A 6,000-nucleotide genomic window follows, 5' to 3' on the forward strand; every position below is an offset into this window, starting at 1 on the left:
TTACACTGCACCCTGACTGGCATGTCTCCTCCCTGTGACCCTTCTGTAAGGGGATGTCCAGTTGCCTACAGATGGGCTTTGTGTCCCCAATCTGCACTCATCGTCATTTACAATGATATGATTATTTTGTTCTTTGATGCTTGATACCTGATCCCTTTGACTCCCCATGATCAACAGGCTCCCACCCAAGATTTTTAATTGGGAGTAAATAGCATGAAGTGTGCCTTCAAATCTTCTCTAGCAGCGGTAGCAGTGAAGTTAAACTGAGCTCCAAGGACCGCTGTGGCAGTGCTCACACCACAAGCATCTTGTGCTAGTAGGAGTGGTGTGAGCTGTAGCTCTTAGTGCTTGCGTGTGGTGGTAGTGTCTGATGTAAGGCCTAGGGTCTGAGCTCAGCCACTACTTCATGCTGTGTGATCTCTGAGCTTGATTTTCTAGCTAGTCTAAAGAGTTTGTGATACCAAATATCTATTACACTTGTCCCATCTTTACTCCAATCACCCAGAGTCAGTTTCTGCCGCTTGCAATGTATGACCTGGATTGATAGCAGCAATCTGGTTGAGAGTATATATTTATGTATCATCCCTGTAGTGGTGGCATTGCAAGCATAGAAAGGGTGCAATTACTTTAAAGATAGAGTACAGGATGAGTAGAAGACCTAGGATTGAACTCAAGGACCGAATACCATTTAATGACTGAGTGGGAGAGGATAAGGCTGAAAAACAAAGACAAAGAAGTTCTCTAGAGATATGAGAAATACCAGGTAAATACTCATAGAGAGCAAAGGAAGAGAGCATTTTAAGAGGGAGGAGTGAAATATTATTGGATGTTGCTGAGAGGTCATGAAAGGTAAGTACTGAGGCATTTTCATTAGATTTAGTGACATAATATTGTTCTCCTTAACAAGAGCAATTTCGATAAAGCAATGGTGATAGGTAGGAGTCTTGCTGGGGGATGTTTGAATGCTCCGCTGCTATAACCAAGATGACCATTTTGAATTCATCCAGAGGCTTTGTTGCAGAAAAGACTGGTGACATGTTCTTGTAAATACTGACAACCTAGGAATTCCTACAGAGCAGTTCTACTCAACTCGATAGGGTTACTATGAGTCTGAATTGATTTGGTCCCACACAGTGGCAGCAGTGATGGAAGTCAAGCTGGAATAAGTCAAGAGTTGAGTAGGAGAGAAAATGGACAGTGTGAGTATAGGCAACTCTTTCGAAAACAGATTGACTGTGAAGGGGGGAAAGAAATATGATGTTGATTGATAAGAACTTTAGTGTTCGGGGGAGTTTTTTTTTCTTTTTCCCTTTTTAACTAGGAGAGACGGGACTATCTTAAACCTTGTGCTCTCTTAATTAATATTCTCTATTTCACCTCTCTGGGTTCTAATAGCCATTGCAATGGCAACACAGAACTCATAGGGGAGAAAATCATGAATATAGGGTTTATTAAGGAAGTTAACAAGTTGGAATGCCAGTGAGAAATGCTCAGGATAGTTGTTTATCAGGAAATGTTACAAAGGTCTTTCAGGTCTGCTAATACACGCCCAACAGGGCACACCACTCCTGGTAAGCCTCAACCAGAAGGCATTCAGTTTACGGTCTGTGGGTCAGCACTCCCAACCCCCTGAATTAAGTGCTCAGAGGCACCCTTCTTTCCAAGCTGGCCTCCTGCACAAAAGCATTCAGCTTGTTCCGTGGGTTGTAAACTCTTATCACTCTGTTCCACACTCTGGTTCCTGTCTCTGCTGCTGCTCCTCTGATGTTATAGTTGTCTTTGGACCCAGGAAGTTTGCTGTGCAGGAATCTAGAGTCCAGGGGACACGCTCTACTCCTGGCTCTTGCTGCTAATGAGAAGCCTCCTGCTTCTCAGAGGGCTCATTTTATATGCAGGAGGATGGCATTACAGGGAATCCTGTTCATAATCACTCACAGGTGATTCCTAAAAGTATCTTCCCCCACGTTTACCAGACTCATGCAGGAAAGGGTTGTTTGGTGGGAGTTAGGGACTTTGGCTAGAAGAACTACATTAAATAATCCACTGCTCCTACAAACCTGATGTGAAAGATCCAAATGAATGAAAGAAATGGATTCTACATGAATGTTATTGGCTATTTTAGTCCTCCTTAGGAGTTAAGAAAAAAAGAAATGTCTTGAAAGTATAGTCAGGTGTTTTGAGAATGATGATGGCAACAAATGTACCAAATGTGCTTGACACAATGGATGGATGTATGGATTGTGATGAGTTGTACAAGCCCCCAATAAAATGATTAAAAAAAGAAAGAGAATAGTCAGAATGTTCCTTGGAAGTGAGGATGACGAGATTTCATCTCTTATACTTTGGGCATGTTATCAGGAGAGACCAGTCCCTAGAAAAGGATGAGAAGGACATCCTGCTTGGTAAAGCGGAGGGGCAGTGAAGAAGATGCAGACCGTCAATGAGATGGATTAATACAGTGGCTGCAGCAATGGGCTGAAACATAACAACTGCGAGAATGGCTGTGGACTAGGCGATGCTTCATTTGATTGTGCATAGGGTCGCTATGAGTAGGAACTCACTTGAGGGCATCTAACAACAACAGCAGGAGGTTAGGACGGATGGCGTTCCACATGGAATTGGCTTTAGGTAAGAGAAGAGACTGCTGTACTATTGTATCAAGCAGAGAGAATGGTGAAGATTTAAGTAGGTTCACATTTGGTAGCTGGAATTTTTCTATACAGTGAACCCTCGCCACTTCATGCTTCGACTTCCGCGGCTTCACTCTATCGCGGTTTTTGCGTAACAGCGCATGCTCTGTCATTACTGCCACTGATTGGCTCATACTGTACACGCTTGATGCCATAAATAATATAATAAATAATAAATGATAATTGTAACGTCCAAAATGTTTTACTGTATTTTCCCTTTTTCGTTTAATAAATTGGGTAATACGAGTGTAATGGTGACTAAAGGATGTTTTCTCATGTCCTCTATCCTCTAACTACGAAAATATTTGATTTACAAATAAGGAATCCTACTTCGCGGAATTTCATTTATCACGGTAGGGTCTAGAACCGATTAACCGCGATAAACGAGGGTTCACTGTACTATGTTTTGAGTGTTATATGAGGGGCTTTATGAAAATCATTTAATTTAATTCTCACAACCATTTTATGATGTTGGAAATATCTCACCTTACCCTTGAAGAAATTGAAGGTTATGCCAGAAACTTACCTGAAGCTTTGATTCAAAAAGTAATAGAACCATAATTTGAATAATTATGTAAAAAGCAATAGAACCATACTTTCAATCCATATTTCTCAGACTACAAAGACTGTTAATAGTCAGACAATTGGCTATTTTAAATACAGGGGATTTAAAAAATAAATCAATAAGGTTTTCTGAGTAATTATTCATGAGATGTGCTATCATGAATCATTTAAGATATGAAGTTTTCATTTTCTGGAGGTAGAAAATTACTGTCACTGAGGCAGGTTTGTTAGATGGAGAGATTAGACTTGGAATTTGAATTGGGGTGAAACTAAATTGATGCAAAAGTAAAATGTATAATTGAAAAATTGGGTAGACATTTTGAACATTCTCGAGATAACTACCAAATAATAGGATAAGACTGGAAAAACAGATCTGGAAGTCATAGCATAGAAGTGATAACAAGCCATGCTGAATGAGTAATCCAAAGAAAAGAGAGAGCAGAGTTAATGAAACAGCCTTAATATGAATCCACAGTTGGTAATTCCATTGACAGTGACATTAATCTAGCCAAGGTTGTAGACTTTAAAAGACAGGTGTGGAAAGGAAACTAAACAAGTATAGGTTGGCTATGAACTAAAATACATGAACCATTTACTTGTACAGATTAAACTCTTGAGTGACTGCATATATAAATAATGAGGGTTGATAGTAGGTAAAAACTTTCAATAACATTCAGTCATGAAGGCAGAACCTTCCAGATGAATACATGCCATAATACAGCAAGGAGAGAATTAAAATAGTAAATACATGGTAGTTCCAGGCCACCATTCATTAGGCAACCTCAAGGCCGGAGATCCACACCGAAGTCCAATGATTGCCAGTTCTATAACCTTCAGATAGTAGTCATCTGGTTCTGAAACACGAGGGAGTTTCAGCCATAAGTCCAAGGGCTACGGATGAGTTTGAGGTAAATTCCAGTTCACTCAGTGGAGTTTTCTTGGGTTATGGCAGGGGAGATTGGGGGGAAACGGGGAGCTGATAACAATGAGTGCAAGAATGAAGAAAATGTTCTCAAACTGATGGGACTCTCCAATATGATTGAACTATTGAATTGTATGACACGTGACTTATATGCCAATAAAACTGTTAAAAAGAATCCAAAGTTAGGATGCGGTCATAGAGCTGAGGGGAAAAGAAAGAGAAGACCAGAGGGCAGGGAGGAGAGATGGGAAGACTGGAAGAGCTGCAAGGCAGACCCGGAAGTCAGACCTACAGAGAGTTAAACGGTGTCAAATATTGAAGAGCGCTGAGGGGAAAAGGACAGAAAAAGACCATTAGATTCGGAGTGAAAATGTTTTATTGATAATCTGTGAGAAAGCAGTTAAATATGAGGTTGACTTGAATTGAAAAGTGGTTGAGTTGAAACGGCCAGTGAGGAAAGGACTGAGAAGGAACTGTAGTTAAGAGACCCAGGCTTTTTGTTAAACTCATTTGGCAGTAGAAGGAGGAAAAGGAATATCATGCCATTAGAAGGGTCAGTAAATTTAAATAAAGGATTTCTTCATATTCTGATTTGAATTGTGAGGCAAGAGAGTATGAGGTTAGTCATAGTTACAAAAAGGTTATGATAGAAATTTCTCAGTAACGCACTGTATTTCATTGAAAGGTTGAGGTGAGGGTGAAATTTATTACTTAAAACCCTCCAGTAGGTGGAGCATCTTCATTGTTTTCCCAGATATTTTTGGAACGGGATAATTGCTTGTGGTAGTGCCGTATATTCAGATACAATTTTGTCAGACTAATTGGGAGATGCATATATGTAAATTTAAATGCAATTACATTGATTTTTAGGTCTCAGTAAGGTGGGATTTCTAAATTTTCACAAATTTTCAGGAAAGAAAGTCTAGTGTTAAGTTACTGTGGACTAATTCTAACCTATCAGATTTTTTTTTGATCATTAAAGGAAGGGGGTCCCAGCAAGATTAAATGATAGTTTTACTTTTCATATTAATTCTCTCATGCCTTCTGAAAATGCGGTAGTTAATAGATATGAACAAGTATAACAACAAATATGCTAAACCCTTACCTTTCTAAATTTACATGAACTTTGGTGGCTAATAAGTTAGTGAGTAATATGACAACACAGTGTTAATGCCTAGTTGATCTGAGGTCCTTAACTTCTCAGTTTCTTTTTTCATTAATAGTTTGTAGAACAATTTAGGTTCTGATAAATTAAGGCAATTATTTAGATCATTGAGGTTTAAAAACATGGATTTGTTTAAATGAAGCATCTCCTTTTTTTTATTTTTTTATTTTTTTAACTGAGCTTACTTTAGATAGGCAGACACAAGTAAGAGTATACATTATCTAGAGACAACATTTTGGTCCCCAAACGTTAATGTGCACTTTATTAGACACCAAACAAATGTGTTGGTGTCAAAATGTTGAATCAAAGTGCATTACAACTGATGATCTATTTTGTAAGTCTTCACCCAACTCACCATAAAAAGTTAAAAAAAACCCAACTATACACATCTCAAAGTGCATGGGCATTCTTTGGCTTGCTTTTCGAGATGTTTTGAAAAAATGGAGAAATGGATATATTTGGAATTTTGATTCTTGAATTCTAATCGTTTTCCTGTCATGTTCAAGGGCACATCCATAGTTTCCAAAGCTTCACTTTGTGTTCCAACAACAATGAAGAAGCCTTTAAAAATGGGGACATAACTGATCAGAGCACACAAGAGCAGATGACAGGGGAGGAGGAGAGACTGGAGCACATCCTGGCCCACCAGGCCTTGAGGA

Source organism: Echinops telfairi, unplaced genomic scaffold (genome assembly GCF_000313985.2).
Source record: "Echinops telfairi isolate 266 unplaced genomic scaffold, ASM31398v2 ScPeMD7_18;HRSCAF=68, whole genome shotgun sequence".
Classification (NCBI taxonomy): Eukaryota; Metazoa; Chordata; class Mammalia; order Afrosoricida; family Tenrecidae; genus Echinops; species Echinops telfairi.